The 20,215-nt window shown below is 62.9% G+C and overlaps 3 non-coding genes across 3 annotated transcripts; all 3 read right to left on the reverse strand.

Annotated features, from left to right (window-relative positions):
- Positions 1-3,031: 3,031 nt before the first annotated feature.
- On the reverse strand, positions 3,032-3,150 carry LOC131871440 (5S ribosomal RNA). The gene has a single exon (XR_009369660.1). It is a non-coding gene; the product is annotated as a 5S ribosomal RNA (ribosomal RNA).
- A 7,804-nt stretch (positions 3,151-10,954) lies between these two features.
- On the reverse strand, positions 10,955-11,073 carry LOC131871425 (5S ribosomal RNA). The gene has a single exon (XR_009369645.1). It is a non-coding gene; the product is annotated as a 5S ribosomal RNA (ribosomal RNA).
- A 7,804-nt stretch (positions 11,074-18,877) lies between these two features.
- On the reverse strand, positions 18,878-18,996 carry LOC131871426 (5S ribosomal RNA). The gene has a single exon (XR_009369646.1). It is a non-coding gene; the product is annotated as a 5S ribosomal RNA (ribosomal RNA).
- Between the last annotated feature and the right edge of the window lie 1,219 nt (positions 18,997-20,215).

The raw sequence follows: 20,215 nt of genomic DNA on the forward strand, positions 1-20,215 counted from the left end.
GGTGGGCACCTTGGCTGGGTTTGCCCCGGCTGCGCTCCGAAGCGGGGTTATTGGAGCGCCGCCTCTTTTTTTGTCGGAGCGTTTGGTGGGGTTTCTCGCATTGGCTCTTCCGAGGCCCGGTTGCCACCCTGGCGCGCACGAAGTCGGAAGTAGGGTTAATTGCCCGGGTGCGCACCTTTGCCAGGGTGGGCACCTTACCTGGGCTGCGCACCAGGGCGGGCTCAAGATGGCACGCGCGTTCCGTTTTTTTCACTATCTTTCAAAACGGAAATTTTAAAATCTCCTTTTTTTTTTGCCTTTTCTGGAAATTAGTGAAGGCAGCGCATCAAAGGTGCGCACCTCGCTGCCCACCTTGGTGTGCTCTGAGGTGCGCACCCGGGAGCGCTACGAAGTGTGCTCCAAGGTGCGGCGTGCACGTTGTCGGAGCCCGGTTTGCCCCGGGTGCGCACCTCGCCTGCACCTTGGCCGGGGTGGGCACCTTGGCTGGGTTTGCCCAGGGTGCGCTCCGAAGCGGGGTTACTGGAGCGCCCCCTCTTTTTTTGTCAGAGCGTTTGGTGGGGTTTCTCGCATTGGCTCTTCCCAGGCCCGGTTGTTGGGTGCGCTCCCACCCTGGCGCGCGCGAAGTTGGAAGTTGGGTTAATTGCCCGGGCGCGCACCTTCGCCAGGGTGGGCACCTTGGTGCGCACACCTTGGCTGGGCTGCGCACCAGGGCGGGCTCAAGATGGCACCAGCATTCCCTTTTTCTCACTATCTTTCAAAACGGAAATTTTAAAATCTCGTTTTTTTTTTGCCTTTTATGGAAATTAGTGAAGGCATCGCATCAAAGGTGCGCACCTCGCTGCCCACCTTGGTGTGCTCCGAGGTGCCCACCACGGTGCGCAACGCCGGTGCGAACCCGGGAGCGCCCCGATGTGTGCTCCAAGGTGCGGCGTGCACGAAGTCGGACCCCGGTTTGCCCCGGGTGCGCACCTCGCGTGCACCTTGGTGCGCACACCTTGGCTGGGTTGCGCGGCCTGGTGGGCACCATGGTGCGCACCAAGGAGCGCTCCGAAGTGTGCTCCAAGGTGCGGCGTGCACGAAGTCGGAGCCCGGTTTGCCCCGGGTACGCACCTCGCGTGCACCTTCGCCGGGGTGGGCACCTCGGCTGGGTTGCGCGCCCTGGTGCGCACCAAGGAGCGCTCCGAAGTGTGCTCCAAGGTGCGGCGTGCACGAAGTCGGAGCCCGGTTTGCCCCGGGTGCGCACCTTCGCCGCGGTGCGCACCATGGCGTGCACGAAGTCGGAGCCCGGTTTGCCCCGGGTGCGCACCTCGCGTGCACCTTCGGCGGGGTTGCGCGCCCTGGTGGGCACCATGGTGCGCACCAAGGAGCGCTCCGAAGTGTGCTCCAAGGTGCGGCGTGCACGAAGTCGGAGCCCGGTTTGCCCCGGGTGCGCACCTCGCGTGCACCTTCGGCGGGGTTGCGCGCCCTGGTGGGCACCATGGTGCGCACCAAGGAGCGCTCCGAAGTGTGCTCCAAGGTGCGGCGTGCACGAAGTCGGAGCCCGGTTTGCCCCGGGTGCGCACCTCGCGTGCACCTTCGCCGCGGTGGGCACCATGGCGTGCACGAAGTCGGAGCCCGGTTTGCCCCGGGTGCGCACCTCGCGTGCACCTTCGCCGGGGTGGGCACCTCGGCTGGGTTGCGCGCCCTGGTGCGCACCAAGGAGCGCTCCGAAGTGTGCTCCAAGGTGCGGCGTGCACGAAGTCGGAGCCCGGTTTGCCCCGGGTGCGCACCTCGCGTGCACCTTCGCCAGGGTGGGCACCTCGGTGCGCACACCTTCTCAATGTTTTCTTGCCTTTTCTGGAAATTGGTGAAGGCAGCGCATCAAAGGTGCGCACCTCGGTGTGCTCCGAGGTGCGAACCCGAGAGCGCTCCGAGGTGCCCACGAAGTCGAAAGTCGGGTTAATTGCATTGTTTTCCCCGGGTGCGCTCCGAGGTGCGCAACATCGGCGCGCACCAAGGAGGGCTCCGAAGTGTGCTCCAAGGTGCGCACGATGGCGTGCACCTCTGGTGCGCACGATTCGGAGCTCGGTTTGACCGGGGTGCGCACACCTTGGCTGGGTTGCGCACCTTTTGTGCGCTCCAAGGTGCGCACGAAGTCGGAGCTCGGTTTGCCCCGGGTGCGCACCTTCGCCAGGGTGCGCACCTTGATGCGCACGCCTTGGCTGGGCTGCGCACCTTGGTGGGCGCCATGGTGCGCACCTTTCGTGCGCTCCAAGGTGCGCACGAAGTCGGAGCTCGGTTTGCCCCGGGTGCGCACCTTGGTGGGCGCCATGGTGCACTCCGAGGTGCCCAAGATTGGTGCGCACCAAGGAGCGCTCCGAAGTGCGCTCCAAGGTGCGCGCGAAGTCGAAAGTTGGGTTAATTGTCCGGTTTGCCTCGGGTGCGCACCTTGCGTGCACCTTCGCCAGGGTGGGCGCCTTGGTGCGCACACCTTGGCTGGGCTGCGCACACCTTGGCACCCGCGTTTCCTTCATTTTAAATTTTTTTTTTTTACAATCTCTCAAGTGGGAAATTCTATAATCTCAACTTTTTTTGCCTTTTCAGGAAACTTTTGAATGGAGCGCATCATTGGTGCGCTCCGAAGTGTGCTCCAAAGCTCTCTCCAGCTGCGTGCACCTGCCCCGGCCGCGCACCCGGCCCCGCCCAGCTTCGCTCACCTGTCCCGGGCGTCTGGTGCGGAACCTTAGAGTAAGAAACATCACCGTGCACCTTGGCCAACGTGCGCGACTCGACCGAGCGCGCACTGGCCGAGGTGCACACCGATTTCACCTGGGTGCGCGCGCAGCACCTCGGGCGCACCGGGGTGCGCGCACAACGCCCGGGTTGCACCGTGGCCTGTGTGCTCGGGGCGCCTCGGGTGCGCGCTCGGTGTCGCCCCCGCGCGCGCGGTAGTGCGGGCAGCGCACCCCGGCCCGGCCCGGCCCCGACGAGAACGCAAACGGGCAAAAGGTTTATTCAAATAGCATTGCGACGCCCGGCGAAAAACTAAAAAAGGGTGCAACACCGGGACTTCCCGGGAGGTCACCCATCCCAGTACTACTCCGGCCCAAGCGCGCTTAACTGCGGAGTTCTGATGGGATCCGGTGCACTAACGCTGGTATGATCGCACCCGTTATGAGCTTGTCGCAGTGTGTACTTAGCAAACCGCGACCCACGTGCGAATCCACCCCGGCCACCCACCCCCGTCGAGGTGCACACCCTCCCTCGCGAAGTGCGCCCCGTTCGCCAAGTGTGAGCCCTGCCCGGGTGCGCGCACCTTGCTAGGGCGTCGGGTGTGCACCCGGCCCGGCCTACGTGCGTGCACCTGGAGGGGGCGTCGTGTGCGTGCAGTGTCCCGTCTGCAACGCGGTGCCCACACACCACCTCGGGCGCAACGACCTGCGCTCACATGTGGGCCGAGTGCACCTTGGTGCATGTTCGGGGCGCCTCGGGTGCACGCTCGATCTTGCCCCGGTGCACCAAGGCGCTCGGTTTGCCCCGGGTGCGCACTTGGTGCAAGGTGGGCACCCAAAATAGGGATCAAGCACCAAAACACAAGTTTCGGGATGCAAAATGGGACCCAAGGACCACAAATGCGTTCCAAGACCCATGATGGGTCCACGAGAACAAAAATGTGTTCCGAGACTTAATAAACAAATATTGGGTTTTAGGAGAAGAAACATGCTCTGATGCCCAAAACGAGAATCGACCCCGAAAAGGCCACAGGCCAAAAGTGGGATGCGAGACAAAAAAAAATGGGACCCGAGGACCAAAATTGGGTTCCCAGGTCGAAGACAGGGCAACCGGACAAGAAACGACCTCTAAGGCTCGAAATGAGTCCCGACGACTAAAACTTGACAAGAAGCACCCATCAGGCACCCAACTCGACACCCATGGGATGCCGACCCACCCGGGCTTCCACCTAGCACACCTTGGCACCCACCCACCCTCGCACCCAACCTCGCACCCAACTTAGCACCTTTGAACCCACATTGGCACTCACCCTGACCCTGGCACCTTGGAACCCACATTGGCACTCACCTTGACCCTGGCACCCACCTTTGCACTCACCTTGGGACCCACCCTGGCTCCCACCTCGGCACCCACCCAGACACCCACCTTGGTTCCTTGGCACCCACCTTGGATCCTTGGCACCCACCCCGACACCCACCTTGGCACGCAACTTGGCTACTTGCCACCCACCTTGGCTCCTTGACGCCCACCCCGACAACCACCCCGTGACCTACCCTGGCTAGGGTTGGTGCACACCCACCCTGGTGCCCACCTTGGCACCCACCCTATGACCCACCTTGGCACGCACCTTAGTACCCACCCCGTTACCCACCCTAGGACCCACCCCGTGACCCACCTTGGCCAGGGTGGGTGCCTTGGTGCGCACAACTTGCCTGGGCTGCACACCAGGGCGGGCTCAAGATGGCACCCGCGTTCCGTTTTTTTCACTATCTTTCAAAACGGAAATTTTAAAATCTCATTTTTTTCTTTTTTTTGCCTTTTCTGGAAATTAGTGAAGGCAGCGCATCAAAGGTGCGCAATGCTGGTGCGAACCCGGGAGCGCTCCGATGTGTGCTCCAAGGTGCGGCGTGCACGAAGTCCGAGCCCGGTTTGCCCCGGGTGCGCACCTCGCGTGCACCTTCGCCGGGGTGAGCACCTTGGCTGGGTTGCGCGCCCTGGTGCGTACCAAGGAGCGCTCTGAAGTGTGCTCCAAGGTGCGGCGTGCACGAAGTCGGAGCCCGGTTTGCCCCGGGTGTGCACCTCGGGTGCGCACCTCGCGTGCACCTTCGCTGCGGTGGGCACCTTGGCTGGGTTGCGCGCCTTGGTGGGCACCATGCAGTGCACGAAGTCGGAGCCCGGTTTGCCCCGGGCGCGCACCTCCGCCAGGGTGGGCACCTTGGTGCGCACAACTTGCCTGGGCTGCGCATCAGGAAGGGCTCAAGATGGCACCCGCGTTCCGTTTTTTTCACTATCTTTCAGAACGGAAATTTTAAAATATCGTTTTTTTTTGCCTTTTCTGGAAATTAGTGAAGGCAGCGCATCAAAGGTGCGCAACGCTGGTGCGAACCTGGGAGCGCTCCGATGTGTGCTCCAAGGTGCGGCGTGCACGAAGTCGGAGCCCGGTTTGCCTCGGGTGCACCCTGGTGGGCACCATGGTGCGCACCAAGGAGCGCTCCGAAGTGTGCTCCAAGGTGCGGCCTGCACGAAGTCGGAGCCCGGTTTGCCCCGGGTGTGCACCTCGGGTGGGCACCTTGGTGCGCATGCCTTGCCTGGGCTGCGCACCAGGGCGGGCTCAAGATGGCACCCGCGTTCCTTTTTTTTCACTATCTTTCAAAACGGAAATTTTAAAATCTCATTTTTTTTTGCCTTTTTCTGGAAATTAGTGAAGGCAGCGCATCAAAGGTGCGCACCTCGCTGCCCACCACGGTGCGCAACGCCGGTGGGCACCCGGGAGTGCTTCGAAGTGTGCTCCAAGGTGCTGCGTGCACGTTGTCGGAGCCCGGTTTGCCCCGGGTGCGCACCTCGCGTGCACCTTCGTCGGGGTGGGCACCTTGGCTTGGTTTGCCCCGGCTGCGCTCCGAAGCGGGGTTATTGGAGCGCCGCCTCTTTTTTTGTCGGAGCGTTTGGTGGGGTTTCTCGCATTGGCTCTTCCGAGGCCCGGTTGCCACCCTGGCGCGCACGAAGTCGGAAGTAGGGTTAATTGCCCGGGTGCGCACCTTTGCCAGGGTGGCACCTTACCTGGGCTGCGCACCAGGGCGGGCTCAAGATGGCACGCGCGTTCCGTTTTTTTCACTATCTTTCAAAACGGAAATTTTAAAATCTCCTTTTTTTTTTGCCTTTTCTGGAAATTAGTGAAGGCAGCGCATCAAAGGTGCGCACCTCGCTGCCCACCTTGGTGTGCTCTGAGGTGCGCACCCGGGAGCGCTACGAAGTGTGCTCCAAGGTGCGGCGTGCACGTTGTCGGAGCCCGGTTTGCCCCGGGTGCGCACCTCGCCTGCACCTTGGCCGGGGTGGGCACCTTGGCTGGGTTTGCCCAGGGTGCGCTCCGAAGCGGGGTTACTGGAGCGCCCCCTCTTTTTTTGTCAGAGAGTTTGGTGGGGTTTCTCGCATTGGCTCTTCCCAGGCCCGGTTGTTGGGTGCGCTCCCACCCTGGCGCGCGCGAAGTTGGAAGTTGGGTTAATTGCCCGGGCGCGCACCTTCGCCAGGGTGGGCACCTTGGTGCGCAAACCTTGGCTGGGCTGCGCACCAGGGCGGGCTCAAGATGGCACCAGCATTCCCTTTTTCTCACTATCTTTCAAAACGGAAATTTTAAAATCTCGTTTTTTTTTTGCCTTTTATGGAAATTAGTGAAGGCATCGCATCAAAGGTGCGCACCTCGCTGCCCACCTTGGTGTGCTCCGAGGTGCCCACCACGGTGCGCAACGCCGGTGCGAACCCGGGAGCGCCCCGATGTGTGCTCCAAGGTGCGGCGTGCACGAAGTCGGACCCCGGTTTGCCCCGGGTGCGCACCTCGCGTGCACCTTGGTGCGCACACCTTGGCTGGGTTGCGCGGCCTGGTGGGCACCATGGTGCGCACCAAGGAGCGCTCCGAAGTGTGCTCCAAGGTGCGGCGTGCACGAAGTCGGAGCCCGGTTTGCCCCGGGTGCGCACCTTCGCCGCGGTGGGCACCATGGCGTGCACGAAGTCGGAGCCCGGTTTGCCCCGGGTGCGCACCTCGCGTGCACCTTCGCCGGGGTGGGCACCTCGGCTGGGTTGCGCGCCCTGGTGCGCACCAAGGAGCGCTCTGAAGTGTGCTCCAAGGTGCGGCGTGCACGAAGTCGGAGCCCGGTTTGCCCCGGGTGTGCACCTCGCGTGCACCTTCGCTGCGGTGGGCACCTTGGCTGGGTTGCGCGCCTTGGTGGGCACCATGCAGTGCACGAAGTCGGAGCCCGGTTTGCCCCGGGCGCGCACCTCCGCCAGGGTGGGCACCTTGGTGCGCACAACTTGCCTGGGCTGCGCACCAGGAAGGGCTCAAGATGGCACCCGCGTTCCGTTTTTTTCACTATCTTTCAGAACGGAAATTTTAAAATATCGTTTTTTTTTGCCTTTTCTGGAAATTAGTGAAGGCAGCGCATCAAAGGTGCGCAACGCTGGTGCGAACCTGGGAGCGCTCCGATGTGTGCTCCAAGGTGCGGCGTGCACGAAGTCGGACCCCGGTTTGCCCCGGGTGCGCACCTCGCGTGCACCTTGGTGCGCACACCTTGGCTGGGTTGCGCGCCCTGGTGGGCACCATGGTGCGCACCAAGGAGCGCTCCGAAGTGTGCTCCAAGGTGCGGCGTGCACGAAGTCGGAGCCCGGTTTGCCCCGGGTGCGCACCTCGCGTGCACCTTCGCCGCGGTGGGCACCATGGCGTGCACGAAGTCGGAGCCCGGTTTGCCCCGGGTGCGCACCTCGCGTGCACCTTCGCCGGGGTGGGCACCTTGGTGTGCAGACCTTGGCTGGGTTGCGCGCCCTGGTGGGCACCATGGTGCGCACCAAGGAGCGCTCCGAAGTGTGCTCCAAGGTGCGGCCTGCACGAAGTCGGAGCCCGGTTTGCCCCGGGTGTGCACCTCGGGTGGGCACCTTGGTGCGCATGCCTTGCCTGGGCTGCGCACCAGGGCGGGCTCAAGATGGCACCCGCGTTCCTTTTTTTTCACTATCTTTCAAAACGGAAATTTTAAAATCTCATTTTTTTTTGCCTTTTTCTGGAAATTAGTGAAGGCAGCGCATCAAAGGTGCGCACCTCGCTGCCCACCACGGTGCGCAACGCCGGTGGGCACCCGGGAGTGCTTCGAAGTGTGCTCCAAGGTGCTGCGTGCACGTTGTCGGAGCCCGGTTTGCCCCGGGTGCGCACCTCGCGTGCACCTTCGTCGGGGTGGGCACCTTGGCTGGGTTTGCCCCGGCTGCGCTCCGAAGCGGGGTTATTGGAGCGCCGCCTCTTTTTTTGTCGGAGCGTTTGGTGGGGTTTCTCGCATTGGCTCTTCCGAGGCCCGGTTGCCACCCTGGCGCGCACGAAGTCGGAAGTAGGGTTAATTGCCCGGGTGCGCACCTTTGCCAGGGTGGGCACCTTACCTGGGCTGCGCACCAGGGCGGGCTCAAGATGGCACGCGCGTTCCGTTTTTTTCACTATCTTTCAAAACGGAAATTTTAAAATCTCCTTTTTTTTTTGCCTTTTCTGGAAATTAGTGAAGGCAGCGCATCAAAGGTGCGCACCTCGCTGCCCACCTTGGTGTGCTCTGAGGTGCGCACCCGGGAGCGCTACGAAGTGTGCTCCAAGGTGCGGCGTGCACGTTGTCGGAGCCCGGTTTGCCCCGGGTGCGCACCTCGCCTGCACCTTGGCCGGGGTGGGCACCTTGGCTGGGTTTGCCCAGGGTGCGCTCCGAAGTGGGGTTACTGGAGCGCCCCCTCTTTTTTTGTCAGAGCGTTTGGTGGGGTTTCTCGCATTGGCTCTTCCCAGGCCCGGTTGTTGGGTGCGCTCCCACCCTGGCGCGCGCGAAGTTGGAAGTTGGGTTAATTGCCCGGGCGCGCACCTTCGCCAGGGTGGGCACCTTGGTGCGCACACCTTGGCTGGGCTGCGCACCAGGGCGGGCTCAAGATGGCACCAGCATTCCCTTTTTCTCACTATCTTTCAAAACGGAAATTTTAAAATCTCGTTTTTTTTTTGCCTTTTATGGAAATTAGTGAAGGCATCGCATCAAAGGTGCGCACCTCGCTGCCCACCTTGGTGTGCTCCGAGGTGCCCACCACGGTGCGCAACGCCGGTGCGAACCCGGGAGCGCCCCGATGTGTGCTCCAAGGTGCGGCGTGCACGAAGTCGGACCCCGGTTTGCCCCGGGTGCGCACCTCGCGTGCACCTTGGTGCGCACACCTTGGCTGGGTTGCGCGGCCTGGTGGGCACCATGGTGCGCACCAAGGAGCGCTCCGAAGTGTGCTCCAAGGTGCGGCGTGCACGAAGTCGGAGCCCGGTTTGCCCCGGGTACGCACCTCGCGTGCACCTTCGCCGGGGTGGGCACCTCGGCTGGGTTGCGCGCCCTGGTGCGCACCAAGGAGCGCTCCGAAGTGTGCTCCAAGGTGCGGCGTGCACGAAGTCGGAGCCCGGTTTGCCCCGGGTGCGCACCTTCGCCGCGGTGCGCACCATGGCGTGCACGAAGTCGGAGCCCGGTTTGCCCCGGGTGCGCACCTCGCGTGCACCTTCGGCGGGGTTGCGCGCCCTGGTGGGCACCATGGTGCGCACCAAGGAGCGCTCCGAAGTGTGCTCCAAGGTGCGGCGTGCACGAAGTCGGAGCCCGGTTTGCCCCGGGTGCGCACCTCGCGTGCACCTTCGGCGGGGTTGCGCGCCCTGGTGGGCACCATGGTGCGCACCAAGGAGCGCTCCGAAGTGTGCTCCAAGGTGCGGCGTGCACGAAGTCGGAGCCCGGTTTGCCCCGGGTGCGCACCTCGCGTGCACCTTCGCCGCGGTGGGCACCATGGCGTGCACGAAGTCGGAGCCCGGTTTGCCCCGGGTGCGCACCTCGCGTGCACCTTCGCCGGGGTGGGCACCTCGGCTGGGTTGCGCGCCCTGGTGCGCACCAAGGAGCGCTCCGAAGTGTGCTCCAAGGTGCGGCGTGCACGAAGTCGGAGCCCGGTTTGCCCCGGGTGCGCACCTCGCGTGCACCTTCGCCAGGGTGGGCACCTCGGTGCGCACACCTTCTCAATGTTTTCTTGCCTTTTCTGGAAATTGGTGAAGGCAGCGCATCAAAGGTGCGCACCTCGGTGTGCTCCGAGGTGCGAACCCGAGAGCGCTCCGAGGTGCCCACGAAGTCGAAAGTCGGGTTAATTGCATTGTTTTCCCCGGGTGCGCTCCGAGGTGCGCAACATCGGCGCGCACCAAGGAGGGCTCCGAAGTGTGCTCCAAGGTGCGCACGATGGCGTGCACCTCTGGTGCGCACGATTCGGAGCTCGGTTTGACCGGGGTGCGCACACCTTGGCTGGGTTGCGCACCTTTTGTGCGCTCCAAGGTGCGCACGAAGTCGGAGCTCGGTTTGCCCCGGGTGCGCACCTTCGCCAGGGTGCGCACCTTGATGCGCACGCCTTGGCTGGGCTGCGCACCTTGGTGGGCGCCATGGTGCGCACCTTTCGTGCGCTCCAAGGTGCGCACGAAGTCGGAGCTCGGTTTGCCCCGGGTGCGCACCTTGGTGGGCGCCATGGTGCACTCCGAGGTGCCCAAGATTGGTGCGCACCAAGGAGCGCTCCGAAGTGCGCTCCAAGGTGCGCGCGAAGTCGAAAGTTGGGTTAATTGTCCGGTTTGCCTCGGGTGCGCACCTTGCGTGCACCTTCGCCAGGGTGGGCGCCTTGGTGCGCACACCTTGGCTGGGCTGCGCACACCTTGGCACCCGCGTTTCCTTCATTTTAAATTTTTTTTTTTTACAATCTCTCAAGTGGGAAATTCTATAATCTCAACTTTTTTTGCCTTTTCAGGAAACTTTTGAATGGAGCGCATCATTGGTGCGCTCCGAAGTGTGCTCCAAAGCTCTCTCCAGCTGCGTGCACCTGCCCCGGCCGCGCACCCGGCCCCGCCCAGCTTCGCTCACCTGTCCCGGGCGTCTGGTGCGGAACCTTAGAGTAAGAAACATCACCGTGCACCTTGGCCAACGTGCGCGACTCGACCGAGCGCGCACTGGCCGAGGTGCACACCGATTTCACCTGGGTGCGCGCGCAGCACCTCGGGCGCACCGGGGTGCGCGCACAACGCCCGGGTTGCACCGTGGCCTGTGTGCTCGGGGCGCCTCGGGTGCGCGCTCGGTGTCGCCCCCGCGCGCGCGGTAGTGCGGGCAGCGCACCCCGGCCCGGCCCGGCCCCGACGAGAACGCAAACGGGCAAAAGGTTTATTCAAATAGCATTGCGACGCCCGGCGAAAAACTAAAAAAGGGTGCAACACCGGGACTTCCCGGGAGGTCACCCATCCCAGTACTACTCCGGCCCAAGCGCGCTTAACTGCGGAGTTCTGATGGGATCCGGTGCACTAACGCTGGTATGATCGCACCCGTTATGAGCTTGTCGCAGTGTGTACTTAGCAAACCGCGACCCACGTGCGAATCCACCCCGGCCACCCACCCCCGTCGAGGTGCACACCCTCCCTCGCGAAGTGCGCCCCGTTCGCCAAGTGTGAGCCCTGCCCGGGTGCGCGCACCTTGCTAGGGCGTCGGGTGTGCACCCGGCCCGGCCTACGTGCGTGCACCTGGAGGGGGCGTCGTGTGCGTGCAGTGTCCCGTCTGCAACGCGGTGCCCACACACCACCTCGGGCGCAACGACCTGCGCTCACATGTGGGCCGAGTGCACCTTGGTGCATGTTCGGGGCGCCTCGGGTGCACGCTCGATCTTGCCCCGGTGCACCAAGGCGCTCGGTTTGCCCCGGGTGCGCACTTGGTGCAAGGTGGGCACCCAAAATAGGGATCAAGCACCAAAACACAAGTTTCGGGATGCAAAATGGGACCCAAGGACCACAAATGCGTTCCAAGACCCATGATGGGTCCACGAGAACAAAAATGTGTTCCGAGACTTAATAAACAAATATTGGGTTTTAGGAGAAGAAACATGCTCTGATGCCCAAAACGAGAATCGACCCCGAAAAGGCCACAGGCCAAAAGTGGGATGCGAGACAAAAAAAAATGGGACCCGAGGACCAAAATTGGGTTCCCAGGTCGAAGACAGGGCAACCGGACAAGAAACGACCTCTAAGGCTCGAAATGAGTCCCGACGACTAAAACTTGACAAGAAGCACCCATCAGGCACCCAACTCGACACCCATGGGATGCCGACCCACCCGGGCTTCCACCTAGCACACCTTGGCACCCACCCACCCTCGCACCCAACCTCGCACCCAACTTAGCACCTTTGAACCCACATTGGCACTCACCCTGACCCTGGCACCTTGGAACCCACATTGGCACTCACCTTGACCCTGGCACCCACCTTTGCACTCACCTTGGGACCCACCCTGGCTCCCACCTCGGCACCCACCCAGACACCCACCTTGGTTCCTTGGCACCCACCTTGGATCCTTGGCACCCACCCCGACACCCACCTTGGCACGCAACTTGGCTACTTGCCACCCACCTTGGCTCCTTGACGCCCACCCCGACAACCACCCCGTGACCTACCCTGGCTAGGGTTGGTGCACACCCACCCTGGTGCCCACCTTGGCACCCACCCTATGACCCACCTTGGCACGCACCTTAGTACCCACCCCGTTACCCACCCTAGGACCCACCCCGTGACCCACCTTGGCCAGGGTGGGTGCCTTGGTGCGCACAACTTGCCTGGGCTGCACACCAGGGCGGGCTCAAGATGGCACCCGCGTTCCGTTTTTTTCACTATCTTTCAAAACGGAAATTTTAAAATCTCATTTTTTTCTTTTTTTTGCCTTTTCTGGAAATTAGTGAAGGCAGCGCATCAAAGGTGCGCAATGCTGGTGCGAACCCGGGAGCGCTCCGATGTGTGCTCCAAGGTGCGGCGTGCACGAAGTCCGAGCCCGGTTTGCCCCGGGTGCGCACCTCGCGTGCACCTTCGCCGGGGTGAGCACCTTGGCTGGGTTGCGCGCCCTGGTGCGTACCAAGGAGCGCTCTGAAGTGTGCTCCAAGGTGCGGCGTGCACGAAGTCGGAGCCCGGTTTGCCCCGGGTGTGCACCTCGGGTGCGCACCTCGCGTGCACCTTCGCTGCGGTGGGCACCTTGGCTGGGTTGCGCGCCTTGGTGGGCACCATGCAGTGCACGAAGTCGGAGCCCGGTTTGCCCCGGGCGCGCACCTCCGCCAGGGTGGGCACCTTGGTGCGCACAACTTGCCTGGGCTGCGCATCAGGAAGGGCTCAAGATGGCACCCGCGTTCCGTTTTTTTCACTATCTTTCAGAACGGAAATTTTAAAATATCGTTTTTTTTTGCCTTTTCTGGAAATTAGTGAAGGCAGCGCATCAAAGGTGCGCAACGCTGGTGCGAACCTGGGAGCGCTCCGATGTGTGCTCCAAGGTGCGGCGTGCACGAAGTCGGAGCCCGGTTTGCCTCGGGTGCGCCCTGGTGGGCACCATGGTGCGCACCAAGGAGCGCTCCGAAGTGTGCTCCAAGGTGCGGCCTGCACGAAGTCGGAGCCCGGTTTGCCCCGGGTGTGCACCTCGGGTGGGCACCTTGGTGCGCATGCCTTGCCTGGGCTGCGCACCAGGGCGGGCTCAAGATGGCACCCGCGTTCCTTTTTTTTCACTATCTTTCAAAACGGAAATTTTAAAATCTCATTTTTTTTTGCCTTTTTCTGGAAATTAGTGAAGGCAGCGCATCAAAGGTGCGCACCTCGCTGCCCACCACGGTGCGCAACGCCGGTGGGCACCCGGGAGTGCTTCGAAGTGTGCTCCAAGGTGCTGCGTGCACGTTGTCGGAGCCCGGTTTGCCCCGGGTGCGCACCTCGCGTGCACCTTCGTCGGGGTGGGCACCTTGGCTTGGTTTGCCCCGGCTGCGCTCCGAAGCGGGGTTATTGGAGCGCCGCCTCTTTTTTTGTCGGAGCGTTTGGTGGGGTTTCTCGCATTGGCTCTTCCGAGGCCCGGTTGCCACCCTGGCGCGCACGAAGTCGGAAGTAGGGTTAATTGCCCGGGTGCGCACCTTTGCCAGGGTGGCACCTTACCTGGGCTGCGCACCAGGGCGGGCTCAAGATGGCACGCGCGTTCCGTTTTTTTCACTATCTTTCAAAACGGAAATTTTAAAATCTCCTTTTTTTTTTGCCTTTTCTGGAAATTAGTGAAGGCAGCGCATCAAAGGTGCGCACCTCGCTGCCCACCTTGGTGTGCTCTGAGGTGCGCACCCGGGAGCGCTACGAAGTGTGCTCCAAGGTGCGGCGTGCACGTTGTCGGAGCCCGGTTTGCCCCGGGTGCGCACCTCGCCTGCACCTTGGCCGGGGTGGGCACCTTGGCTGGGTTTGCCCAGGGTGCGCTCCGAAGCGGGGTTACTGGAGCGCCCCCTCTTTTTTTGTCAGAGAGTTTGGTGGGGTTTCTCGCATTGGCTCTTCCCAGGCCCGGTTGTTGGGTGCGCTCCCACCCTGGCGCGCGCGAAGTTGGAAGTTGGGTTAATTGCCCGGGCGCGCACCTTCGCCAGGGTGGGCACCTTGGTGCGCAAACCTTGGCTGGGCTGCGCACCAGGGCGGGCTCAAGATGGCACCAGCATTCCCTTTTTCTCACTATCTTTCAAAACGGAAATTTTAAAATCTCGTTTTTTTTTTGCCTTTTATGGAAATTAGTGAAGGCATCGCATCAAAGGTGCGCACCTCGCTGCCCACCTTGGTGTGCTCCGAGGTGCCCACCACGGTGCGCAACGCCGGTGCGAACCCGGGAGCGCCCCGATGTGTGCTCCAAGGTGCGGCGTGCACGAAGTCGGACCCCGGTTTGCCCCGGGTGCGCACCTCGCGTGCACCTTGGTGCGCACACCTTGGCTGGGTTGCGCGGCCTGGTGGGCACCATGGTGCGCACCAAGGAGCGCTCCGAAGTGTGCTCCAAGGTGCGGCGTGCACGAAGTCGGAGCCCGGTTTGCCCCGGGTGCGCACCTTCGCCGCGGTGGGCACCATGGCGTGCACGAAGTCGGAGCCCGGTTTGCCCCGGGTGCGCACCTCGCGTGCACCTTCGCCGGGGTGGGCACCTCGGCTGGGTTGCGCGCCCTGGTGCGCACCAAGGAGCGCTCTGAAGTGTGCTCCAAGGTGCGGCGTGCACGAAGTCGGAGCCCGGTTTGCCCCGGGTGTGCACCTCGCGTGCACCTTCGCTGCGGTGGGCACCTTGGCTGGGTTGCGCGCCTTGGTGGGCACCATGCAGTGCACGAAGTCGGAGCCCGGTTTGCCCCGGGCGCGCACCTCCGCCAGGGTGGGCACCTTGGTGCGCACAACTTGCCTGGGCTGCGCACCAGGAAGGGCTCAAGATGGCACCCGCGTTCCGTTTTTTTCACTATCTTTCAGAACGGAAATTTTAAAATATCGTTTTTTTTTGCCTTTTCTGGAAATTAGTGAAGGCAGCGCATCAAAGGTGCGCAACGCTGGTGCGAACCTGGGAGCGCTCCGATGTGTGCTCCAAGGTGCGGCGTGCACGAAGTCGGACCCCGGTTTGCCCCGGGTGCGCACCTCGCGTGCACCTTGGTGCGCACACCTTGGCTGGGTTGCGCGCCCTGGTGGGCACCATGGTGCGCACCAAGGAGCGCTCCGAAGTGTGCTCCAAGGTGCGGCGTGCACGAAGTCGGAGCCCGGTTTGCCCCGGGTGCGCACCTCGCGTGCACCTTCGCCGCGGTGGGCACCATGGCGTGCACGAAGTCGGAGCCCGGTTTGCCCCGGGTGCGCACCTCGCGTGCACCTTCGCCGGGGTGGGCACCTTGGTGTGCAGACCTTGGCTGGGTTGCGCGCCCTGGTGGGCACCATGGTGCGCACCAAGGAGCGCTCCGAAGTGTGCTCCAAGGTGCGGCCTGCACGAAGTCGGAGCCCGGTTTGCCCCGGGTGTGCACCTCGGGTGGGCACCTTGGTGCGCATGCCTTGCCTGGGCTGCGCACCAGGGCGGGCTCAAGATGGCACCCGCGTTCCTTTTTTTTCACTATCTTTCAAAACGGAAATTTTAAAATCTCATTTTTTTTTGCCTTTTTCTGGAAATTAGTGAAGGCAGCGCATCAAAGGTGCGCACCTCGCTGCCCACCACGGTGCGCAACGCCGGTGGGCACCCGGGAGTGCTTCGAAGTGTGCTCCAAGGTGCTGCGTGCACGTTGTCGGAGCCCGGTTTGCCCCGGGTGCGCACCTCGCGTGCACCTTCGTCGGGGTGGGCACCTTGGCTGGGTTTGCCCCGGCTGCGCTCCGAAGCGGGGTTATTGGAGCGCCGCCTCTTTTTTTGTCGGAGCGTTTGGTGGGGTTTCTCGCATTGGCTCTTCCGAGGCCCGGTTGCCACCCTGGCGCGCACGAAGTCGGAAGTAGGGTTAATTGCCCGGGTGCGCACCTTTGCCAGGGTGGGCACCTTACCTGGGCTGCGCACCAGGGCGGGCTCAAGATGGCACGCGCGTTCCGTTTTTTTCACTATCTTTCAAAACGGAAATTTTAAAATCTCCTTTTTTTTTTGCCTTTTCTGGAAATTAGTGAAGGCAGCGCATCAAAGGTGCGCACCTCGCTGCCCACCTTGGTGTGCTCTGAGGTGCGCACCCGGGAGCGCTACGAAGTGTGCTCCAAGGTGCGGCGTGCACGTTGTCGGAGCCCGGTTTGCCCCGGGTGCGCACCTCGCCTGCACCTTGGCCGGGGTGGGCACCTTGGCTGGGTTTGCCCAGGGTGCGCTCCGAAGTGGGGTTACTGGAGCGCCCCCTCTTTTTTTGTCAGAGCGTTTGGTGGGGTTTCTCGCATTGGCTCTTCCCAGGCCCGGTTGTTGGGTGCGCTCCCACCCTGGCGCGCGCGAAGTTGGAAGTTGGGTTAATTGCCCGGGCGCGCACCTTCGCCAGGGTGGGCACCTTGGTGCGCACACCTTGGCTGGGCTGCGCACCAGGGCGGGCTCAAGATGGCACCAGCATTCCCTTTTTCTCACTATCTTTCAAAACGGAAATTTTAAAATCTCGTTTTTTTTTTGCCTTTTATGGAAATTAGTGAAGGCATCGCATCAAAGGTGCGCACCTCGCTGCCCACCTTGGTGTGCTCCGAGGTGCCCACCACGGTGCGCAACGCCGGTGCGAACCCGGGAGCGCCCCGATGTGTGCTCCAAGGTGCGGCGTGCACGAAGTCGGACCCCGGTTTGCCCCGGGTGCGCACCTCGCGTGCACCTTGGTGCGCACACCTTGGCTGGGTTGCGCGGCCTGGTGGGCACCATGGTGCGCACCAAGGAGCGCTCCGAAGTGTGCTCCAAGGTGCGGCGTGCACGAAGTCGGAGCCCGGTTTGCCCCGGGTACGCACCTCGCGTGCACCTTCGCCGGGGTGGGCACCTCGGCTGGGTTGCGCGCCCTGGTGCGCACCAAGGAGCGCTCCGAAGTGTGCTCCAAGGTGCGGCGTGCACGAAGTCGGAGCCCGGTTTGCCCCGGGTGCGCACCTTCGCCGCGGTGCGCACCATGGCGTGCACGAAGTCGGAGCCCGGTTTGCCCCGGGTGCGCACCTCGCGTGCACCTTCGGCGGGGTTGCGCGCCCTGGTGGGCACCATGGTGCGCACCAAGGAGCGCTCCGAAGTGTGCTCCAAGGTGCGGCGTGCACGAAGTCGGAGCCCGGTTTGCCCCGGGTGCGCACCTCGCGTGCACCTTCGGCGGGGTTGCGCGCCCTGGTGGGCACCATGGTGCGCACCAAGGAGCGCTCCGAAGTGTGCTCCAAGGTGCGGCGTGCACGAAGTCGGAGCCCGGTTTGCCCCGGGTGCGCACCTCGCGTGCACCTTCGCCGCGGTGGGCACCATGGCGTGCACGAAGTCGGAGCCCGGTTTGCCCCGGGTGCGCACCTCGCGTGCACCTTCGCCGGGGTGGGCACCTCGGCTGGGTTGCGCGCCCTGGTGCGCACCAAGGAGCGCTCCGAAGTGTGCTCCAAGGTGCGGCGTGCACGAAGTCGGAGCCCGGTTTGCCCCGGGTGCGCACCTCGCGTGCACCTTCGCCAGGGTGGGCACCTCGGTGCGCACACCTTCTCAATGTTTTCTTGCCTTTTCTGGAAATTGGTGAAGGCAGCGCATCAAAGGTGCGCACCTCGGTGTGCTCCGAGGTGCGAACCCGAGAGCGCTCCGAGGTGCCCACGAAGTCGAAAGTCGGGTTAATTGCATTGTTTTCCCCGGGTGCGCTCCGAGGTGCGCAACATCGGCGCGCACCAAGGAGGGCTCCGAAGTGTGCTCCAAGGTGCGCACGATGGCGTGCACCTCTGGTGCGCACGATTCGGAGCTCGGTTTGACCGGGGTGCGCACACCTTGGCTGGGTTGCGCACCTTTTGTGCGCTCCAAGGTGCGCACGAAGTCGGAGCTCGGTTTGCCCCGGGTGCGCACCTTCGCCAGGGTGCGCACCTTGATGCGCACGCCTTGGCTGGGCTGCGCACCTTGGTGGGCGCCATGGTGCGCACCTTTCGTGCGCTCCAAGGTGCGCACGAAGTCGGAGCTCGGTTTGCCCCGGGTGCGCACCTTGGTGGGCGCCATGGTGCACTCCGAGGTGCCCAAGATTGGTGCGCACCAAGGAGCGCTCCGAAGTGCGCTCCAAGGTGCGCGCGAAGTCGAAAGTTGGGTTAATTGTCCGGTTTGCCTCGGGTGCGCACCTTGCGTGCACCTTCGCCAGGGTGGGCGCCTTGGTGCGCACACCTTGGCTGGGCTGCGCACACCTTGGCACCCGCGTTTCCTTCATTTTAAATTTTTTTTTTTTACAATCTCTCAAGTGGGAAATTCTATAATCTCAACTTTTTTTGCCTTTTCAGGAAACTTTTGAATGGAGCGCATCATTGGTGCGCTCCGAAGTGTGCTCCAAAGCTCTCTCCAGCTGCGTGCACCTGCCCCGGCCGCGCACCCGGCCCCGCCCAGCTTCGCTCACCTGTCCCGGGCGTCTGGTGCGGAACCTTAGAGTAAGAAACATCACCGTGCACCTTGGCCAACGTGCGCGACTCGACCGAGCGCGCACTGGCCGAGGTGCACACCGATTTCACCTGGGTGCGCGCGCAGCACCTCGGGCGCACCGGGGTGCGCGCACAACGCCCGGGTTGCACCGTGGCCTGTGTGCTCGGGGCGCCTCGGGTGCGCGCTCGGTGTCGCCCCCGCGCGCGCGGTAGTGCGGGCAGCGCACCCCGGCCCGGCCCGGCCCCGACGAGAACGCAAACGGGCAAAAGGTTTATTCAAATAGCATTGCGACGCCCGGCGAAAAACTAAAAAAGGGTGCAACACCGGGACTTCCCGGGAGGTCACCCATCCCAGTACTACTCCGGCCCAAGCGCGCTTAACTGCGGAGTTCTGATGGGATCCGGTGCACTAACGCTGGTATGATCGCACCCGTTATGAGCTTGTCGCAGTGTGTACTTAGCAAACCGCGACCCACGTGCGAATCCACCCCGGCCACCCACCCCCGTCGAGGTGCACACCCTCCCTCGCGAAGTGCGCCCCGTTCGCCAAGTGTGAGCCCTGCCCGGGTGCGCGCACCTTGCTAGGGCGTCGGGTGTGCACCCGGCCCGGCCTACGTGCGTGCACCTGGAGGGGGCGTCGTGTGCGTGCAGTGTCCCGTCTGCAACGCGGTGCCCACACACCACCTCGGGCGCAACGACCTGCGCTCACATGTGGGCCGAGTGCACCTTGGTGCATGTTCGGGGCGCCTCGGGTGCACGCTCGATCTTGCCCCGGTGCACCAAGGCGCTCGGTTTGCCCCGGGTGCGCACTTGGTGCAAGGTGGGCACCCAAAATAGGGATCAAGCACCAAAACACAAGTTTCGGGATGCAAAATGGGACCCAAGGACCACAAATGCGTTCCAAGACCCATGATGGGTCCACGAGAACAAAAATGTGTTCCGAGACTTAATAAACAAATATTGGGTTTTAGGAGAAGAAACATGCTCTGATGCCCAAAACGAGAATCGACCCCGAAAAGGCCACAGGCCAAAAGTGGGATGCGAGACAAAAAAAAATGGGACCCGAGGACCAAAATTGGGTTCCCAGGTCGAAGACAGGGCAACCGGACAAGAAACGACCTCTAAGGCTCGAAATGAGTCCCGACGACTAAAACTTGACAAGAAGCACCCATCAGGCACCCAACTCGACACCCATGGGATGCCGACCCACCCGGGCTTCCACCTAGCACACCTTGGCACCCACCCACCCTCGCACCCAACCTCGCACCCAACTTAGCACCTTTGAACCCACATTGGCACTCACCCTGACCCTGGCACCTTGGAACCCACATTGGCACTCACCTTGACCCTGGCACCCACCTTTGCACTCACCTTGGGACCCACCCTGGCTCCCACCTCGGCACCCACCCAGACACCCACCTTGGTTCCTTGGCACCCACCTTGGATCCTTGGCACCCACCCCGACACCCACCTTGGCACGCAACTTGGCTACTTGCCACCCACCTTGGCTCCTTGACGCCCACCCCGACAACCACCCCGTGACCTACCCTGGCTAGGGTTGGTGCACACCCACCCTGGTGCCCACCTTGGCACCCACCCTATGACCCACCTTGGCACGCACCTTAGTACCCACCCCGTTACCCACCCTAGG

This window comes from Cryptomeria japonica, unplaced genomic scaffold (genome assembly GCF_030272615.1).
Source record: "Cryptomeria japonica unplaced genomic scaffold, Sugi_1.0 HiC_scaffold_409, whole genome shotgun sequence".
NCBI lineage: Eukaryota > Viridiplantae > Streptophyta > Pinopsida > Cupressales > Cupressaceae > Cryptomeria > Cryptomeria japonica.